The sequence below is a fragment of the Aegilops tauschii genome, chromosome 3, assembly GCF_002575655.3.
Source record: "Aegilops tauschii subsp. strangulata cultivar AL8/78 chromosome 3, Aet v6.0, whole genome shotgun sequence".
NCBI classification, from domain to species: domain Eukaryota; kingdom Viridiplantae; phylum Streptophyta; class Magnoliopsida; order Poales; family Poaceae; genus Aegilops; species Aegilops tauschii.
The window spans coordinates 597716143-597738941 of record NC_053037.3 but is presented as its reverse complement, the minus strand read 5'-3'; positions in this window follow the sequence as shown (position 1 = coordinate 597738941).

Here is a 22799-nt window from a genome sequence, read left to right as displayed (position 1 = left end):
CTGATTCGTCACAACGTGCCGAATTGTGGTACTGCCTTGCAATTAACTCAGAGTGGAGTGGGCGACTGCGAGTGGGCGTCTTTGTGAGCAGTACAAGTAGATTAATCCATGTAGCACTAACAAGCTCATACTCTTACCGCACTGGCATTGTACCCTACTTCTCGACCCACATGTCCTGGGTCGGAGACCGAGGCCAAACATTTTTTTGTTTTTATTTGTATTTTTTAATTTTGGGCGTCTCCATCACACACAATAAATGGAGTTCTCCGAAATTCAGTTATTTCAGTAAAAATGGAGTAATTCTGCTTCATCAGCATATTCAGTTACTTTAGACATTCAGTAAATGCACAAATTTTAGTACATTCAATAAAGTGGAGGTGAAAACATTCAGGAGGCAACAGGGGAAGCAGATGAGGAGGAGGCAGAGGAGGCAGAGGAGTGCTTAATGTATTTAGGAGGGAACTCGCCGGGTTACCTATGCCGCGGCTCCATGGCGCCTTGTGTCGCCACTGATGAGGCCGACGGCGGCGTCGCCTCGCAAGAGCATGAGCAGATGAGGCGGACAGGACGGGCGAAAGAAGGAAAGCTTTTGGAAGGGGTTTGCATCGGGGCCGACGACCAGGGGGTTTCTGCCGGGGGCATGGACTTGTCTGCGAAATTGCTAAAGCGTGAGGGTTTGTTTGTAAAAAAACGCTTCAGGGCCCGACAGAGCCTACCTGGCGTGCCACGTGTGCAGTTCAGGGTGGTTTTGTATGAATTTGTTACAACAGTCAAGTTGGATGACTAGTTTTGTGGGGTTTTTTAGTTTTTGTATGGATCTTTTCCCACCCCTACAAGTTTATGTACCAATTGTGGTATTAACTCTAAATTTTAAGATGCTATTTGATGCGGAATTAAATTTGGTGTTGCACGAATATGAATTTGGGGAAACTGCAACTCTTGGATAAATGTTGCTTATGGCTGAATAGAAAAATTGCGCTACTACATGGTAACCTGTGGCATGTCACCATGGGGCGTGGCGCATGTGTAAGCCAAGAAACCAGTTACTAGAAAATTAATGAGGTGCAGGGTTAGATGGGGCTGGAAAACTGGTGTGGCCGGCATTGAAGCCAGGTGAGCGGGCTTTTGTTTCAAATTCAAACGACATGGGCGGGATGAGAATGACGAATCAGTACAAATGGGGAGGTGGTGCTGGCTCGTCGAGCGGCTCAACCATTTTCATTGTAGAGGTGCCTCATGGGAGCCTCAGAAGTCTCCCACCCTGCATCGTCATTGACCAATTCTGAAGACTGCACAAGGGTTTGCAACGATCCGATCCAGGTACATCCCGCTTGCTTTATTCTGTCTTGAGATGACAGTGTTGTTGATGTTAATAACTGAACGAATGGTGGTCCAATGCAGGCAGAGGAGGTGTCTGAAGCATCGGTTAACCAGGGGGATGAGCCTACGATTCGTGAGAACTCAGGCATCTCCACGGTGTCTCTGCAGGGGTGCATGGTAAGCCAGGGATTGTTAGTGAAGAATGTAGTGTGCATGCATGCTTACTGTACAAGCATTTCAGCAGGTTAGTGGGCCTGGCGACCAGCGGGAGGAGCAAAAGCCTGCCGAGCATATGATGGATCAAGGCATTGATGGGTATCCAGATGCAGAGGAAGGTTTCGGAGAGCATGATCCAGCTTCTAATCAACTGGAGCTGGAGCAAGATGAATCCCTTAAGCTGATGATAACAGCGGATGGCGATGTGGAGGAAAGCAATCGCCACATCGCCAAACGTGCTAGAAAGAATATCTGATTACCCCTTGTTGCTAGTACACTCAGTTTAGGCAAAGATGCCTTTGCCTTGTTGCTGTCATGTGTACCAGTAATCAGTTTGAGTCTGCTACATAGATCTCTATGTTTGTAAGTGGATCATGAGTGTAGTAGTGAATTCTGTAATGTAAAGCACGCCTGCTGTTGTCAACCAGTATAAATCAACCGTTGTAAGCGAGGCTTATTTGTGTGACGTGCATTCCCATTCAAAAAACTGGAATGATTCACTGAGCGAACTGAGATAGCTGTGTTTTAAGTATTTTAGTAGTCATGGGGATCAGTTCGTACGTACGGTCTATCTTGAAGCGAACGCAAGCCCGGTGGCGACTCGTAAGCACTGCATGCATTCTTTAGTGCATCCGACCGGGAACAGTGGTCCCATAAGATACATGCCGATGGTAATTAGAACTGTCCATGCATTGGTTAAGCGCGCACGACTCGTACTGTGCAACTACAATAATGCATTGGAGACCAGTCCATGCATGTGCATGCCTTTGTCCTTACATGCTGTAAGCTCGAGGGAAAAGGTCAACAGGAGTGAGAGGGAGCGATTGCAAAATATCCTGTGTCTTTGTCAAGTAGCATATTTCGAGATGGACCCCCCAATTATGAACTTTCTATATAAAGGGGTACCAGCAGTGTGGGTTCTGGTCCCAAAATATACATGGGTGTATCAATATAGTACTTGCAAAAAGTACGGACCACAATGCATGAGTGCTGCATGCAAGCGCACGTGCATGAAGAAATTTCACCGGGGGGGGGGGGGGGCGATTTGAGCGACCGGTCGGTGGTAAAAACTTGTTCGAACAGAAAATATACAAGGAACGCTACTGTTGTGCGGCGCAAGCAGCGTCGCGTGGGGGTAATTCCCGCCCATGAAGTCCAAAATGTGTGGCTGTGAGAGGTTTCCAGGCATCAACGTAATAAATTTTTTTGCATAGACAAGCAGTAAATTCGGAGGGGGGGAGTAGATGGAACAATGGTGACAGCGGAGGCTGGCTTTAACCGCACCCCACGAGCTCTCCCCTGCTCATTTCCCCCCCCCCCCCCCCCCCTGGAGCATTGTACGTCTCTGTTCTAGCTTTGGAGCTTAGCAGTGAAGAAAGGGGAAAATCCAGATCTGGCCTGACCTCCGGCGGACAGAGGAAGCAAGCCTTGCCTATCTGGTAAGCATGCTCCGGCCTGACACTTTCTTCCTCATACTCTTCCGACGGCCGTGCTCCTGCCAGTAGTTATCTTTTGGCATCGGTTCTAACTCCACCGTACATTCTGTTCTGCTCCGGCCTTCCTTTCTGGCAACTAATCTAGCTCGCTTTCTTACTCCGGCTAAGATTTTCCCGCCATCGATGAAGTAGATTACCAATGGTTCGTTCCGTACGGGCTGTTTACAGGTTGTGAATGTATGAACTAACCCAGTTGCATGTGCGTGTGCTTTGTGCAGATCGGTCGAGGGCAATGACTAGGCCTCCGGGGGCGCTGAAACGGCCAAGATCCGGCAGCCGCACCCGGGGGCGCGCGAAGAAGAGGAGCAGGCAACGCGGAAGTGATGAGATGTTCTGCACAAGGCCAAGGGAGCCGTCTTACAGATCCATGTTCGCCACGGGGCCTTTCATAGGTTTAGGTACCTTGTTTTATGATGCAATGGAGCCGACGGGCATGGCCGGCTTGCTGACCAACAGATATGCCGGGCCGATAGATAGGGTTTACGTCGCTGACCTACTAGGTAGGGTTGACACTAGAACTAGGACGTTGCGAATGCCCGATGGACAAGTGAGAACAATCACTGATGATGATGCTGTTAGGATCTTGGGCGTACGTGGTCATGGTAGGATCGTTCAATTTGGAACACCTGTGGATAGATGTAGGCTTGTTAAGAAAGTTAGGGGTTTGCTTGGACTGCGAGGAAGAGGAGGCTTGAAGGTATCAGACCTTGAGTATGTCATAAGCACACTAAACCCTTGTTGCATGGATGAGAATGAGACCATAGCATTCGCAGTTGCATCCACTCTGCTAGCTGTATCCACGTTGTTGGGCCCAAGACAGTCAGTTGCTACAATACCAGAAGAGATGTTACCCATTGTGCAAGATCCATGGGCTATAGGCGAGTACAACATTGCACGATACTCGGTCGATCTCATAATGATTACTGCCGACCGATATCAAAGAAACGTAGCAAATGGAGACGAGCTGGCTATCCTAGGTGGACATTTGCTTTTCTTGCAGGCAAGTAACGTACCTAGAAAGTTGGTTACAGTAATTTAGTTAGTTTGGATATTTTGAGTGACTGCTTAATAAATCCCACTTGTGTTCGCAGTATTGTCAGCTGGACTGGGTGGATTATGGACCAGCAAGCCTGAGGTCAAATCTGCTGCCAAGAATTTGTGCTTACTCAACTCCGATTGTGAGGAAATTGATACAATTGGAGAGGGAAAACCCAGGATATTACCCGGTAATGACAGTAATAGTCTCATGACGTGTACGATCTTAAATAATTGTATGTAAAAGGTACTAACGTTTGTTGTAAAATGAAATAATGTAATGCAGACGAGGCCTGAATCGTATATGGTACAACGAATATGGATGTGGCAGCCCTCATGGCTGCAACAGCTGATTCGGTAAGATGTCCCAATGAACATGTTTTTGACCTGCCATGGTATCGTTCGAGCTACATAATAAACCGCAATTTGCGGGACCTTTCAGTTGTTTGCAGCACACAATGAACTTGGAGCAGTTGAACCGCAATATGGCGATGCAGACCCCGGCTTCCACATTATGGACGAAGAAGTTGCAGACGACAGAGAACCACATGGAGATGGCGACTTGAGTGCACGGGGCCGATGCGTGGGCACTACAACTGAGGCGGCTGACAATGCGACTGACGATCATATATCAAGCAGTTGGCAGGTTGCTCTTCTGAATCAGGGTTTTGTCGTCGAAGAGTGTCACAGCGACTGCAGCGAGCCAAGAGGTTAGCAAAAATGAACTACAAAACATGAGCAAAATTATACTGGACATGTAGAGATGTGTCTAACATTATAAAGTTTGGTTTTCTAAAACTGCAGTTCCAGTATATGACACGTACGACGAGGTGGATGAAATTCCATATGACAGGACTGCACAAGAGCATGCCTTGGCAATTGTTAACACAATGGGAGATATGCGAGATCAGAGTAATGATTCAAGAAATCACCTGGAAGACAATACAAAATTATCACAATCGAGGTCCCGGAGCCAAGAATATGGTAAACAACATCATCTTGGATTTCATTCCTGTTTGCTGCATCACCTCGAGCATATAATGTTCATTGAATTAGAATTAACAGTTGGTCGTTGCGTTGTACTCTCAGATGGTGATGACTCCAGTTTGGGATCTGAAAGTGATGATGAGGTTAATCAGGCAGTGGTCAATTTGACAGGTGTGTTGGTCAGACAAAAACATGATAACCATGAATATGTATATATAAAATGTGTAATAAGATTAATGTGAAAAATGCTGGTTTGCAGATGCTCCGCTGCATGCTGTAAGGGAGAGAGAGCTGCCAATTGTAATCAATGAAGGAGGTTATGAGGCCAGACGGCAGAGCCGCATGTTGCGAATCGATGCAAATGATAAAGGAAAAAACCTTAGAAGAAGAGAGTGAGTTGGAGTCCTCAGATAGCGACGACGATGTGAAGACACAGTATGAACGCATAGGAAGGAACGTTGCAAGGATCTTGCAGCAGCAAGGTAAGCTTAAGATATTTATGACCGGAGTGAACACCTTGTGCTTTCCGAGAATAGAAGATGACAGGTCATAGTTGTTGAACAAATTTAAGAGAGACGAGGAGCAACTTGGGGGCGGCAGCGGCCACCAGTGGTGAGCATACAAGGTAAGAAAAAGATCGTCTAATTAATTAAACCCATTCATTGAACATCCATTGATAGAAAAATGACTGTTGCTGTTGAAAAATATTGACAGCGCCAGCAGGAATTGCCCCAATACGGATGAACACTGGAGGAGGGCGGGAAGCGCATCCGGAAAAGATCTCTGTCCCACTGCTTGAGGGTGCAGGTTGCGAATCTGATTGCACTTCAATTTACTTTAAAAAGATGGTTACCCGTTGTACCTGATGCAACTATGTTGAGTAACCATATTAAAAAGGATGGATGTTTTCTGCAGATGGACCTGTAGATGGTACGGGTGATTCAACCAATGATCAATGCAAGACCCCGATAACTCCTGCAGATGTAGTGATCAGGAGTAGAGTTCCAGGGTCCGAGCCCCCGATAACTCCTGCAAGTGCAGTGCTTAGAGATGGAGTTCCAAATTCTGCTGAGTATGTAGTCCATCCAGAACAGAGGGGGGACGACAGCATACACAGTGGCCTCATAAGAAGGTTTCTGCAAGCATCAGCAGATATTGAAGGTTAGCCACTGCTCATGGTCACATATTGTATTTTTTAAGGTTAAACTATAATCGAAGAAGCGCTCACACTTAAAAAAATGCTTTCTTCTAGCGGAAGGTGTACTGATGAGCATGGGGGTTCGCGATATGATGAATGCTATGCTTGAAGAAGCTACACCAGTTGTGGATGCAATGAGATCTGTACTCACAGGGCCATCAACTCCGGATGCTGATAGTATGGAAGGATACGATGAGATGCTGGAAAGACATCATGGTAGTATTATAGAAGATGAGCCTATGCAAAGGGTGGAACTGAGCGCTGATGCCCTCTTTGCAACATCAGTACAGAATTTGTATGATGTGAATGGTTAGTTACATCTCCTTGACAGAGTTGCATATTGACTATGATATATATAAGTGCAGTTGTAATGCATGTTGTTGATGCAGAATTGGAAGTTCCATTCATCGACTTGGTCACAAGTGTTGCTGAAGCGAATAATGAGGTCATTGTCATGGCACCAGGTACGTGTGACCGACAGATAATGTAAAAATATGTGAAAAATATTTTAGAAATTGACATTTGAAAAATGTATTTGTTTTAGTGCCATTGATTGACTTGATCGTGAGCACTCCAGAAACAGATGTTGACACAGGGCCATCTAGAACAGGTATGCATTTCGTTGAGATGGTCAGAAAATAATTATAAGAAAAATATGGCATGCATCAAGTAAATGTATGAAGTTTTCTTTTCAGATGTAAATCGAGCAATGGGTTACATTAAGACAGAAGAAATGACGGAGGACCTTCTTTGCGAAGGGCCAGAGCAGGAAGCGGGTGCAGAGCTCCCACCAGCAGTAAGGACAATAGGTGAGGACCTCGAATGTACTTAGAATAGATAATGAGATAACGTTGGCAATGATTTAAGGCTGATGTCGTATAAATGATGCTTACTGTTTATTGTTCACAGGGGATGAAGTTGGATCAGAGCTGCAAGCAATTGTGAGAAATATGGATGGCAATGAAAACAACACATGCACTTGCCTGAAGTTTCATACAATTATAGATGGTAAGTGTTGTGTCTGACTTAGTTCAATACGTGCAGTAGTTAGTCGACTAATATATTTTTACCAAACTGAAGGGATGGCATGTGTTGGTTCATCACCACCGGAAGGATACCGTAGTATGGCATCAGCATTGGTGATTGCATCTGTGCGGGGTGCAACCAATGATATAGGTGCTGCTGCTGTTGATGTACATAATTGACCAGTGGCAATGGGCAAACTCTCTCATTATAATTTCTGTATGCACACCTAGGAAGAGGATCACAAGGGATCAGGAGGGGACAGAAGAGGAGCGCAAACAGAGCAAGCCAGTGCCACCAGCAGAGGAGACGGCTGGGAATATCGAGCAGGGACTCAGCATCAACACCAAGTTTGGATGATGGCGGTGATGATGGAAATGGAACAGTGCAGGATGACGTTGATTCTATGGACACTTCCATAGGTGCTGGCCATAGGCTACTACAACATCCTATAATTGATGGAGGTTTGTGCGCTTAATACTGACTTTGTTAAATGTAAACTGACTAGCATAATAATAACAATTTATATTGAATTGATTTGCAGCACCGGAGGAAGCTGGAGTAGTGGTTACAGGAAGAGGTGTTCTCGGTAGCATCACAGGATACACCTTCCCAGGGATCACAAGTGAGTGGAAAAAAATGATTGTGCTGAGAAGCTGTTTTATTGTTGGCCTGACCCATTCACTGTTTTGTATTTGTACCAACCAGTCAGGGAAATCGGAGAAGGTTCGGGAGGACGGGCTAATTCTGGAGGTGGTGGGCATGGGGTACACACAATGGCTGGTAATGGAGACAATCATGAAGGTATGCAAAAGATGCTACAACTTACTTAAATGATTGGGAAAAAATGATGCAGTACCATAACAAATGTTAGTGGGTGAACTTGTATGACCAGGACAAGCAGGAGCGATGCCGATAGGGAATGTTTCAAGAATTGCTGAACATGCTACACACGAACAGCCCACCGGCAATCAAGGTTGGTTAGCGGGAAAAGATAGAATGCAAAACTACATGTGTCGCTAAAATGGGAAAATAGTAACTTTGACTAATTTTGTAGAGACAATGGATCGGGAAGGGAATGCTGACGTACATAGGGGAGTAGGACGAATGAACAGAAACTTGAGGTTGCGTGTTGGCATGGTGAGAACCATAGTGAAAGTGGAAATGAGTGAGAAGGGGGACGTATTCCCAGGAAAAGCTGGTCTGAAGCATGAAGAGACCCTTGCAAGAGAGTTGTGGAATTCTGGGACAGAATGTGTACCAGCAGCTCTAGGAATCGAAACAGGTGGGTCAAGTTTGTAATCATGTGGACATAGAAGATATGGATTTGTTATGGTGACTAACAATGCTGGTGGCTTGTGTTTTGCAAACTTGCAGGAAATGGTACAAACACCCGGTGCCTTACCTGATAGTGTTATCCGGTGATGACTTTGTGAAGGAATTTGGTCCTGCTGGGCGCATGACGACAATCGGTTGGACAGCTGTGTCGAGAATGCTTGTGTACAAGAAAGGGGGAATGTACGGGGACTGGGAGATCAGGTGGCGACACATATTTGACTTGCGGTTTGTGGTGAGTCTGCACTTAGATGACATGAAACTAAGCAGCTTAATTGCAGCATCAGACAGGTTGCCATAACTTACTGTGTCTTTCTGTAGCTCGCCCTTATGTACCGGTCATACAATTTGGACTTTGAATTCATGAATACAATGATGAGTTATGAGGCACTCGGGTATCGCCTGCACTGGACAAAGAAGGTACAAAAATTTCAGCGCATGATATGATATAAAATCAGAGTGTTATGTGCATATATATTATCAATTGGGGTGCATTAATATGAACTCATCCAATGTTGTGATTTTTCAGCTGATGCTGCCGGTTCCAATGATGGAAAGCTGGTCACTATATGTAGTTGATGGTGAGGAGAGGAAATTATTGGTCATGGACCCATGTTTAACATCTGGGCCAATCGGACAGATGCAGGACAAGCATGAAGACAATGCAAACTTCATCCTCGCAGGACTACGGCGGTGCATACATGAGAACATCGCTGGTTGGTATGTCCCGGCTCAGGGATGGAGAATCGAGTACAACGTCGGCATGCATGACAGCTCCACAATGTATGTTCAAAGAGTGCCCCTTTCAAGTTCTAAAAAATTGTATGCTATGGATTAATAATCTGACTTGATTGATGTGATAATGGAAAACAAGCAGGGAGGACAGCTGGCTGCACATTGTCAACTACAGCAGGAATTACACTGGGCTATATCTTCAGAATGTGCTTACCCCGGTGAGCACTGAACTGTACAAACATGTTGGACAGTTTTATTAGCCGTTTCAATCACATTGATGAGCCTGCTAATAATCAAACTCAAATATTTTGCAGGCACGCCTAAACTACATGAGGCAGTCAATTGCATATGAAGTTATATCAATGAGGGGGAACATGGGGGAGCTGCCAGATTTCATGGTTGAGGAAGTGCTCCCATTCTAGAGTGTTAGGCGATGACACAGCTAATTTTGGACCAAATGTTGCGGCTTCGGAACATACACCTGGTTGCATAGGGTGATAATTGGGAACGTTAGTTGCCATCCCACATCTATGAGGTGTGGTAATGGTTCCCTAGTTTTGCCAGCAGCAGCAAACTGAAGACATTTTGGAGCCGGGAAAGGATGCAATTTAGCTTGCACCCCACCGCGGGCGGTGTGTAGGTGATTGTGAGGACTTATTGGCTGCCATCTCTAAGTTTGTGAGCTATTATTTTGATCCATATAAGTAGGGTCATCATTTCAGATATAACTGGCATGTTGGTTGCAACTAGAGATGCAATTTAGCTTGCACCCCACTTCCGGATGGTGTGTAAGTGATTGTGATCAGTGCCTGGGTTCGGAACCACCTATTCATGCATCATCGATGGACGTGCTCATTTTTTTAAATGTCGGTCATCTATGGCCATTCAGACTGTGAGACCTAAACGTAAAACCTAAGTATGTGTGAACCTTCGACATGTGTGATTGCCATTTATTGATGTTGTCCATATAGGTAGATTGATTTTGTCATGAGGTGAGGTCAGTATATCTCTTCCATACGCTGACCCAACTACAAACAAATTTTGGAATGGCAATCTTTTCCAATCTTTTAATCCTTGTTCTGACTGTTATACAAAAACATGCACGCCATGATTCGCGACTCTCCAAAATTGTTCGCACCTATTGTCTAGTTTTGTTTGTGTGATGCATTCCAATTGCAAAAAAAATCGTTTGATACGGAAGTGTTCATGTTTAATTGGATCGGCCTAGCTGTGATATAAAAGACCTGACCGTGACATGTCAGGTTGCACTAGAAATGTCATCAGGTGTAGTCTCTACAGGTGGATTCATGGGGCATTGGGTCGTTAGGTTTGGCGATTCATGGTTTGAGCCATTTCATTTGGTAAAAAAGCATATGGCCTAAGGTGCCGATTGTGTGTGAAGTTGGGCATGTCATTTGCACCTCAGATGCAGCTAAAAAAATAACCATGGGGATCGATGCATGTGGTGACTATGGGAACAAAATATAGTCCACAGAACCCACAAATCCACTTAATTAGTACATGATGCTTGAAGTACTAGTCCGCAACATGGTAACATAGAACGATTGGATGAAAATGATGCCCTCAGTTCACATATTTGCTACTGGTGATTAAGATGAAGGTCACATACTTTCAGGTGGCTAGTGTGCATAGGCAAGATAGTACAAAAGCATAGCTCCATGCCGATGGTGGTCCTTTGCTACTCTATTCTGCTTCAAAGATGGAGTCTGATGGTGCAAGAAGGCGCCATAGAGCATCACGTGCATGTGGTGAGAAATTTCCCTGCAACTTCATGCACTCATGAAGCATTTCCCGCTTTGCTTTTGACATTGTGTGCTGTGCAATGACAACGGTTCGGTAGTCAGTTAGCATACAAACTTGTGAAGTTACAAGCGCTGACTTTGGCCACGCATAAAATTGGCAAAGGTGACATGATAACCAACCTTTGTGAGGGGAATCTTCAGCTTCTTGCCATCAAAATGACGGGTGATAAAGACAACACATGCACCAGTTTCTTTTCTGAACATAGCAAACAGAGCTAAATAAGAAGAAAGTCTATGAAATTGCGCATAGGGGCATCCAGAAAATACGGATGTTGAAAACTATACCGGGAAAAAATGCTATCAGCAAGGGCAGGGAACTGGATAGTCCACCGATCTTTGCTCACGGGCCACCCAGCATAGTACTCATTTACACAACTGAACAGTGCTCCATGTAGCTTCCAAGCTAAAATCTCGTCTCTGTGTTGTGTGGTCAGGGGTTGGCTCTTCTTGCTGTACATGGGATCAACAACAAAAATGGTGCGTGTTACCATGTCCCAGAAAATGACGATCCACCCTTCAGGTCGTGGGACTGGCGTGAAGAACTGCATAGGAGACATGACACGTTTGTGGACAGATGGGTAGACATGTATGAACGAACTGTGGACGGCTAAGTCAGTCATACCAGTTGAGCCGATGTGATGTCATACTCGAGTCCCGCCGCAGATAATGCTTTCTGGATAGACAGCGTATGGATGTAATCATGATCGGATAATACCAGAGTCTGTATATACAGCAAAAATCGTTAGTATATGAAAATGGAGATTTGTGTTGCAAGGTTTTCAACAAGTGTAAAAAACAATGTATGACTGACCGAGAATTCTGGTTCAAGCGGGTGCCTCCACGTTAAGTATGGTGAATGTTTGTCTGCTTCCTAGTCAGACTGAGAATACCTTCTAATGATGACTGACATCATCTCATGGTCGATTAGTTCATCTTCGACAAGCTGTTGTTTGAGCGCTAATCCAGTTATCCGTAAGAATCTAGGATTCTCATGCACAAGGAAATTCCTGTAAATACACGCATGGCGATGTGAGCGGCCTAAGTGAGACAGATGTACAGGAAAAGATGACAAACGGTAAGAGCATGGTTTCAAGATATCACCTTGATAGCTCTGTTGCCGGTGCGGTAGCAAAAAAAACTTCCAATTGTTCGGACACATAAGCCTGCGGTGGGCACGGGACAACACCCCTGATCCATGGGTCTGTCTGGAAGCCAGCCTTGAATACATATTTCCTCCCTGGCAGACCGTCAGACTTCTGTCCAAACACAGTGGTACTGCCATCGTTGGGAAGGTCAATAAACAGTTCACTTATTGCCTGCAGAGTCTGCCTTGCAAAATGTATTATCTGAGACGTCATTGACGCGACTGCTTCTTCGTCGATGCGCACCCTCTTGTTCTGTTGCCGGTCCGACCGTTCATCGGAAGTAGGCTTGGAAGTAGAATTGGCACCTGCAAAATGGAGTTGCGAATGTCGTAGCAAATGAATTAGTGGCAAAGTGAAAAATTCATTGTAAACTGTGAGGACGGAAGATAGTAATGAAATTGCAAGGAAGAGTGACCAAGAACCTTTGCATGCAGACATATCGAGCCTGACACCTGGGATTTTGGGACCACACGGAGTTGTGAGCGTGTCAACTTGACATGTATCGATTGCTCTTGCTGGACAGTCCGAGAAACCTCGTGCAGCACAACATATGCACCTCTTGCTGATTGACGCCATCAGTTTGTCCACAAACTTGATCATATCTGCTTGCAGATTGGACCGAGCAATGTTAATTTCGCGCTGGCATCTGGCATTCTGCTCCTTTAGTATAATGGTCAGCTCATCCCTGCCCTGCAGCAGAAAAATAAACGCAGGAACGATTCAGGAACAAGTTTCAAAAAAAAATCACCAAAATCGCGAAATTAACCCACTGACCCATACCAGCATGGGGTATCGGTTCTGCATGTGCTGTACAAAATCTATTGGTCCAAGCATATGTATTGGTGTCTGTACATCGATTAGATTGACAGCTGATGAAGATGAGACCTGGACTGAATCGTGCCTGTCATCCGTGTGATTGCCAGCATGTTGATCCATATTGCCAGATCCTACTGGCTGGTTGGATGTTGTGAGGTTGCAATCAGGTATGTTGCAGCGGGCATAGCATAGGTCGCTGCCCTGGCGAATCTGCCAAGGATACACATGGAAATCCCTTAATACAAAAACAGAAAAATTCATAATGAATGAGCTATGTTGTCATCTGTGCTGCAATGTTTACCATGCATTTTGCATATGAAGTGGGGCCCTTCCCAATGTCAGTGGCCATCGTTATCATGTTCTTCAGGCTATTCTGGTCGAAATCACTAATGCGTGGAAGAACATTGTGCTTCTTGTTGAAAATTCCAAGGTCAACATTGTGAAGGAAGAATATCTGAAAAAGAGAATGCATGTACCATAAAAGCAAATGACAGATTTCGGTGCACAGGAGGGTGTGTACTGAAAAACACATGTTTACAAACCTAGAGAAACAAGTGGCAACCAACCAGGTTTGTACTATGGTTGTTGGCCATCATATCATTCCTAAGCCGCCGGACTGCCTCGAGCAAAAACTCCAGTACAAACTCACACCAATTATATTGCGTGATATTCTCCGTGTTTGCAAGTGCACCCCAATAGTCTATGGTGCCATAATCGTGTTTTGTCCTAGGTGCCAGAACGTGTCCCATATCAAAAATGACAAATGCAATTTGGAAGCAATCCTTCTCTATCTTGCTGGACGCCTCAGAAATGTCGCGCATAACGAATTCCTCAGCCGCGCGTAGACTATGCACACCCGTCCTGTCCATCCCTAGCGTCCTCTTTATGAAGGTCACAGCCTCTGGCTTGATGAACCCATCGCGGCCTTTAACATTCCGGTGGCCACATGGTATGCCGAACACCTTGTGGATGTCCTCCGCAAAAAACTTGAGTACTTTTGTTTCTGATAGAACAATTGCTCGACGCTCAACACAGACCTTGCTCATAGTCCATGCGCTGAACTTAAGATTAAGCTTCTGCAACATGGTTAGCTTTAAGATTCCACCAAACCCAATTTCAGTGAGGAGCCACCTTTTGTAATCGTCAAATGTCTGGATTACTTCTACTGCTTTTCTGACTGAAATTCGAGATGTTGGAACAGGAGGTGCCTGCTCTTCCATAGCATGCACTGGCTGCTCAAGGATGTCGTCTTGTGGTGCATCCCACGCAGCTGCGGCCCCATCACAACTACCGGCATCAGACATGGTGCCTACAGATATCATCGTAAGCGAAAATTGAAAAAATCGTATGTATAAATTGTTTGCGGATATAGTGCCTACAGGAAAATGAACTTATTTCGAAAATCCTAGACGAAATCGACCCTAAATGACTTCACTAGTTTATGGCTTACGGCTTCACTAGGTTGAGTAAAACGGACTGTGATCCTATATATTAAAAATGCACAAGAGTCGCCAGGCTTGCATACATGGTAGCGGATCGGGATAGAGCAATCCGGGAATAGAACAATTTGTGGGATCCAGATCTTGGGATCTGTCGTGTTCCTAGTATATTGACTGGCTAATGGGTGGATTGTTGCGGTCGGAATGCGAGATTGAGGGGAGGGGAGGCGGTTGGAACAAACTGCGCGCGTACCTGTTTAGCTCCGGCACCGGACTTGGCTCACCGTCGGCCAGATCGACTGTGGGAGCTGAAGAAGAGTCGGGCGAAATAAATGGTTGGTATGAGGAGCGTTGGGTGGGTGCGAGGCTGTGGCCTGAGATAAGGACGGCAATTATGTATGGAGACGGGTAGGTATTAATTTATTGCGTTCCGCCAGTCGTGTCGGTGACAGCGGCTATATGTGTTAATGAACGTAATTAAACGCCTGAACTAATCAGAAAATGCCAAATGGCAGCGTGGGGAAAAAGCATTGGGGAAGTGCTGCTGGAAAAGTGTACCATATGAGCGTGTCAACATGTAGAACTGACCATAACTTCATTAATAGTGACATATTTCTTAGCAAACAGGCTTACAAATCAAAACACTGCCACACCTCACAAACGACCACTGCGATTAGAAAAGAAACAAACGCGCGTTCTAGAAATTCCTTGTACTGTGTGAACAAGACCACTGACTACCTGCTAAGGAGTGATACAACTTTGACCAACGCCAACAGGATAAGCAGAAGCACTAACAGAATGCCTGCCTCTAAAAGCACAAGAACACGAAGAGCGGCGGCGGATGAGCCTGCTTGATTAAGCAGTGGTTGGGCTCTGGAAGCTTGGGGACTGACTGGACCACTGCGCTGCTACTCGACAACTCGAGCTCTGCGGTTCAGACAAGCTCCCGACTGGCTGCTCCCCTGCAATGGCTGTTGTGTGGTCGCCATATGGTAGCTAAGCTTGGCTAGGTACTCCGCCTTGGTTCTCATGTAGTTGCAGATGCCAGCCTGCAACAAACAAATTGATTCCAAATGCAAAAAGATTGCATTAGATGGTGTGGATGTTAATGGGGATTCAGATGTATGGATGGGGTAGTACTCACGTCCTTGTTGACGCACTTGTAGAAACGAACGCCCGCATTCTGACCCGCCCGAGCAATCCAGGTGAAGACGCGGCCGCCGCACTCAGGGCAGCTGATTAGCGGTGGGAGTTGCTCGAACCCGGTTAAGGATGAAGATCCAGACATTCTCTACGCCTGGATTGGTGTTAGCTGCCTAGATTGGTTAGGTCGGAAGATGATGGATTGGGAGGAAGTGCGCTGTGCGATGTAGAAGAGTGGGGAGGAAGTGTGCTGGAGAAGATTGGTAGCTCCCAACGGTGCTGCTATTAATGAGCTAAACGGCTCATTTGGTCCGGGTGGGGGAGTTAAATGGCACAGCAAGTCCAATCCCGTCTGTTCCGCCACCTCGCTAACTGACGGCGGTTTCTGAACATTGGGCCATCGCAACAGCCCCGTGAGCATTGCACCCTTCGCTATACTCAGCGCTTCGTCGATAGGCATAGAAACAAATGGCACAGATTCCGAGATCACAGGTGCTCGGGCTCACATGCGAATTTTCGGGTTGTTCTCTCTCTCTCAGACTCTCGTTACTTTATAAGGCTTTCCGTTGTGGGCCGACTTGGGTTTGCATGGGTCTAACTACTGATTGCTTGCTCTAAAAAAAATATACTACTCCTTGTTTCCTGAAAAAACAAACTAACTGCTAGTTGGCTTTTCCCTCAAAAAAAAAAAAGACTGACGGCTAGTTTCTGCTTTGTCTTTGCGGGGAACTTTGAGACCTTTATTCAAACAAAAGTACTCATGGGACAATCAGCCATAAGGCTGGTGAATGTGATCAGGAAGGGGGGTTCAGAGTCCAACCAACTCTCGATAACCATCAGCGAGCAGGCACGGTTCGCGCAAAGATTGGCCGGAAAGTTAGCTGTCCTGCTTACATGTTAAATAATACATGAAGTAAACAATGAAGTAAGCTCTCGAATTTCTAATTGGATATGAGCCACAACTGTTTGTGAACCATGGCGAGAGTTCCAGAGATTTACCACCTTCGCGGAATCTGTTCCCAAAATCACATGGGAGTAACCCTCAATTCTGCGAAGATAACTCCGGCACGCAGTGATAAGGATTCCGAGATCAATGGTTCCATGACCCTGGGGTGAGGTTTGCATCATGCACCTTGCAAAGCAATTCGCGAGCGAGCGACACCTCCGACAGCCAACCCAGCTTCGAAATTAAAAGCAACGTCAGCAGGTGGTCTTAACCCAACCGTCAGCAGATGGTCTCCAACCATAACCTGAAAGAACAACAACTTGATCACTTGGGATATCAAGTGCCGCTAGATCCTCTCCGACTCGGCGGATAGAAAACATCTGATCAGTTTGCACCTCACGGTAAGTCCAATTGTTCCTCGAATTCCAGATCGCCCACATAACTGTAATGTTTTACATGATCTTGATTTGAGCAGGCCCGTCGATGATGGGAAGCGAACTGAGCGACCGCACAGTGCCCCGGCCCCAAATTGTGGGGCCCCACCGAAGGAAAAACCTTTAGATGGAAGCTTGGTTAATTGTCTCGGTTGCCACTAAAAAGACGCTAAGAGATCACTACATTTTTTTTCTAAGGAATCTCTATTATATTATTTAAATAAGATATAAAAAGGCAACACATTCATCGACATAAGCTGAAGTATTTCGGATGGTGGGTCCAAATTATAAACCTTTGAATTTACAATGTATAAATAGGAAAATAAGGATATCTTAGATTGTTAGATTCCTTGTGGTGGAGCAAGCCCATAGGGGTTCATGTTCTAGACTTGGGACAGGTGCTCGCATATTTCTTGGATTTATTTCAGACTTTCTGACAATATTATTTCGTTGGTAAGATGCCCAGTTGATTATGAGGTGTCTGTAGCGACTTCATCAATGTCAGGACTTGTCGACTTAGTTTATTGGAAGCGCTCATAGGAATACAGTGAGATTGTGTGTGTGTCGTGATCATCTATGTCTCCACTATGTTTGAAAAAAATAGTATAAACATTGCAGTGACAGAGAAAAATAATCAGCAATATCTGATGAATTAACATGGACTTTGCATTCGATGACAAAGTTGCAGAAGCACTTAGAACAACAAAAACATGCACGAAATCATCCAGGAGGATGACATTGCACGAGACTTTTACACATTCTTCAGATTTTTTTTCTGTGAGTTTCTCGGTGTGTTATCAATCATTAGAAATAAGTTAATTACGAAGAAATGAAAAGTCCCGTTGTGTTATTGATCATCAGTATAATTCCTAAAATGATTCACTAATTGGGACCAACTACATGTATATGTTTTTTTGCAAGAAAAAAAATTGAGTTCATATCTACTTATATGCGCAATTGCATAGTTTCAGTTGGTAATTTCCATTCAGTCTGACCTAAGACATTTACCGATTAGCATTTGATTTAGCTTTAGAGCATCTCTCTAATGAATTTTATATAAAATATCATAAGTTAAATTATGTTATGTACGAGAAACATATGAGACCAATATGAGACAAGAAAAGGATTGACATGCTCCTTTGAGTGCCATTTTATCCATATCTCGCCTTTTCACCTGGCATAATACTTTTATGAGCCTCGGTTCATATTATTGTCACTAGACTTCCATACTCTTCTTGGACTAATCAATTGTTTTATCATTGTTAAGGTTGGTGACCATGAAAATTGTGGTAGAAGTTGAGAATCAATAGAATATGCACATAGATCACCATGATGTGCCAACCTAGGAGCACACAGTACATCGAGTTCTCTATGGTCTTCAAGTTTATGACTGCATCTGTTTAAACCTATGTTTTACCTTATAATGAGAAAAGTTCAGTCTGGGTAGTACAATTCAGAATTCTGTTTTGAATAGGAAGGTGGAAATGTAATAAAGCACACCTTTCATGAAAATAGTATTCACATATTATACCAGTATTATGAATTTATGAGAGATGAATGGCTCATGTACAAGCTAATGATCCATTGTGTCAGTGACTTGAGTTAGGAAAAGGACAAGTCCCACAAAGGACATGACTGCTATGCTGGATTTAGGAACATCATGAGTGATAAATCAAGATGCAATAGGGGTTTCCATCTGAAATATGTCTGCTTACCCATTAGATGTTTTAACTTCGGTTTACATTACTTGGGCAAATGATTTTTTTCCATAGATTCATCCGTTATAGACTTGCTTTGTACCTTTTGTAAGACTCATGTGTACTCACATTGTCCTCAAAACTAGGCACCACCACATGATCTCAGGACAGAGTTGTAGAGAGTCAGCCACACTGCCTGCTCAAAAGGCATCTCTTTAGTTAACAAGATTTTCTTTAAACCATCTAAAATAAGCATTTAAATTTTTCAATAAATGTTGGCTTGATCATTGGTTCAATACCAAAGATCCCTCTTCAGGTACAAAACACGAACGCATGTGTAGTACCATCATATAGTAGCTTATCCAAATGATTTACTATTTGAAATTTTTTTGAGACAACATAGAACAAAAGTACAATATGAATATTTTCTATAGACCGTAATGTGCTACTCCTATATGTTTAGGGATATAGTTAATACCAAAAACCAAATGTAATAAATCAACTACATAGATATTTGTATTTAAGAAAATACATGAGTTCTCATCTAATTACACGTCTATCTTATATCTTATATCTTATATTTACTAATTAGAGGCACCATACGAGACACCACGTTAATCCTAAAGATTAATTAATTACGTCCATCTGATTAAATTACAATGTATTTGTAGCCGTAGGATGAAGCATAACCCGCCCCTTGGTTATCCCACGCACATGAGTTGTACAACCCTTGGACTCTTATCTCCTAATGATTCCCAAACCATACCAGACGCCAAATCATCAATCAATGGCTGTGATGAAATTTCCACTACTTCCAACCAATTAAGCCTCCATCTGATCAGCTCAAAAAAAAAAACCCTCCATCTAATCTGTTTACTCCTCTACGCCTCCTACCCTCCCTAACCTCCAGCTTACAGATCGCCCGCTCCTCCCAAGCCCCTAATCACTGCATCACGTGAGTCTTCCAGTCCTTGGGCTCTATCTCCTAATGATTTCATAAAAGAACTGATGAAATTTGTTACCCCACTCAGAAATACAAGCGCTGCAAGAAGCATGTTCCATGGTTCAAAAGACCGATCTGATGATCTTGCAACTCAGCGAACACTTTCTGGCGAGCGTGTTATGGCGCTGTCCGAAGCTGATGGCCGGTAGTTTTGACCTTGACAAACACATGTAGATGAAGCCATCGGGAGGTAGGAGAAATAGTTCCTGCGGCTGGATGCGTACACGGCACGCCTACACAAACTGATCCTGGAGCGGACGAACGACACCGACGGGGTCCAGGTATTTGAGCAGTTCGTATTATTTTTTCGATTGCAAATATATGGAACGTGCCTCTTTCCTTCTTTTCCTTGACGTTGGTGGTTCACCGACGTACCACGTTCTGCCTCCATGCCATGGTTAGCAGAAAAACAGTTGCTCTTGGAGCAGACGTTCAAGTGCCGGCACAATCTACACACTAGAAGTCTGCTTTTTTTTTTTTTAGAACGGTAAGCAATTTTCATATCATCAAACAAAAGAACACGATCTTGATCTTTGCCAATGCTAGAAGATTTTTCACGAGCCGACAGTACAAATATTCTAACAAAAACAATGAAAAAATAAAAATTACAAGGTGCTGAACGAGTCTCTGAATAGTTGAATAGAGTGGTTTACATTCAGGGTATGATTTGTACGACATGCATGGCAATGTGAATACATACGGTAAGTTTAGTTGACAAGCTTCTCCGTGCAGGCACTATCTGCATATACATCTAAACTCTACTGATAACCAGAAAAATAGCATGCATAGTTCGGCCACAATTAATTTGACAGCATTCCAAATTAACTTGGGCAAAATCATATTTTAATATAGTTTTAAAGTATAAAATTGACATGTGTGTGTAACAAATATATAGATGCATATACCCATACGAGGAAATTTGATAATTTTTTAGCTGAGAAAATTAACAAATTCAGTTAACGCACACTAATTAAGCAACACTAGGTGACGGTAACAGATACATGCCGTAAAAAATGTATTTAAACTACAGTAAGTAGATATCACGAATTATCGTATTATTTTCTTCGTGTGAAAAATTATCATATTATTTTGCCAAATTCTACATATGTATGTCCTACCTGATCTCCACGTGTGTACATTTTTGACGACCTTTTAGAACTTAGAATTACCTTATGTCTTATACTAAATTAAATATAGTGGCCAGTTGAAACCGGGTAGGGTTACTGTTAAAAATATTAAAATAAATGGAGACTAACTATATAGTACTCTGAACTAAACTAACTAACTTAAGCTTTTGAAGAAGGGCCAATTCCAGTTCTGCCCCTAACTCGAACCCACTACTCAGTTTTGCCCCTAGTTTTCGGGTATGCTCAGTTTTGCCCCTCTGCCGTCAGTGCCACTTATAAAAATGCCCCTCCGCTCCGTTTCCGTCCAGTCAAGGCTGTTTGACTGCTAACTTGCCGTCAGTTTGACATATTTGCCCCTCTTTCTTACATGTGGGCCCTCTCTTACCTCTTCGCTTCACTCTCTCTCTGTTCTTCTTCAACCTCTCGACGGCTCGATTTGGAGAGGGGAGAGAGCGACCGCAGCGGGATTCAGAGGCCGAAGGTGGGTCAATTTGGAGGGCGGCGGCATGTCCACGTCGAGCTCGTCGGTGGCTTGCGAGGTAAGTGTGGCTCTTCGGTGGATCGATCTGGGGGGATTTCTGTCCCAATTAGGGTTCATCAGATTGGGGATTTCCTGCGTTTAGGTCGATGGTGTTGGGATTGTTCAGTTTCAATCTGAGTTCTACCTCCCCCATCCGTCATTCTCTGGGCTGGAGATGAGCATGACGCGGCGGTGCGCAGGGCACGGTCTCATCCCCGCTCGTCGCGTCGCCTGGGGAGGTGCAAGCACGGGAAGAAGATTCTTAGGCTGCCCCCTAGATGTAAGATTAACTCTCATTCCTGCTCTGTCTGTCCTCTCATTTGGCTGTCATTATTTGCCAATTTTTTGTTGTATAATGTAAGATTAATTCTGCAGCTCCCTAATGAATGCGACTGGGTAGTTTGGATTGATCCCCCTCCCACAGATTGTGTTGCTCGTGCATTTGAGGAACTTCATGCTGGATTAGAGAAAAGCTGGCTAAAGTCCCATCATTTGGAGAGGAGGTTGATGTACTTAACAGAGAAGAACAAGAAACTCAAGTTGAAGATCAAGAAGAGAAATGAACTTATGCAAACATGGGGATTTCTCATAGTAATTTGCATTAGCATTTTGGCATCAGTTTGTTCTGAGTGGTTTAAGAATCCATACTAGCTGGATTATGGTATTTAATGAAATGTAATGTATTGTTGTGTGAGCTATCTTAATTAGTTGTATTTGTTCCAAAGCACATTGGAAATGAGTTTCATCTAGTGTAATGTGACAAGTTTTAACTGCAAATGAGTTTGCTATTTTGGGTATATTGTGTTCCATTTTGTAGCAGTGTAGTAATGTGACAAAACTTGACAGTGCAGTAGTAATGTGACAAAAATGACAGTTAAATGGGCACACTAGCAACTGGACCAAACATAGGACATGATCACATTGAGACATAAGAGAGTTCACAGCATTGTGCCACAACAAATTTATTACATGACCTTACAGTTTTCACACCCACAACAAATTTTCACAGCATTACAAGTACTACCACATCTACTTGTTCTTCTTGCTCCTGGTATTGCAAGCTGGGTTTGAAGAGAGCCTAGAACTCCTCCTGGTGCTCACAGTTTTGCTCACAGCCTTGTTTGGAGTAGAAGAACTGGTAGGATTATTGTTTCCAGTGACAGAACCTATAATCTCCTCTTCTGCAATTTTGAACTTCTTCTTATGTGGTGACTGTCCCCTCTCAGCTGGTCTTTTGTAGTTCTTTCTTGGGCTGCAAAGTCACAAATAAATGGGGGAGGCCAGTTAGCAAACATTGAAGAATTTAGGAAATAATTTCAAAAATAAACCAAAAAAGTACCTGACTGCACTACTGGCAGTTG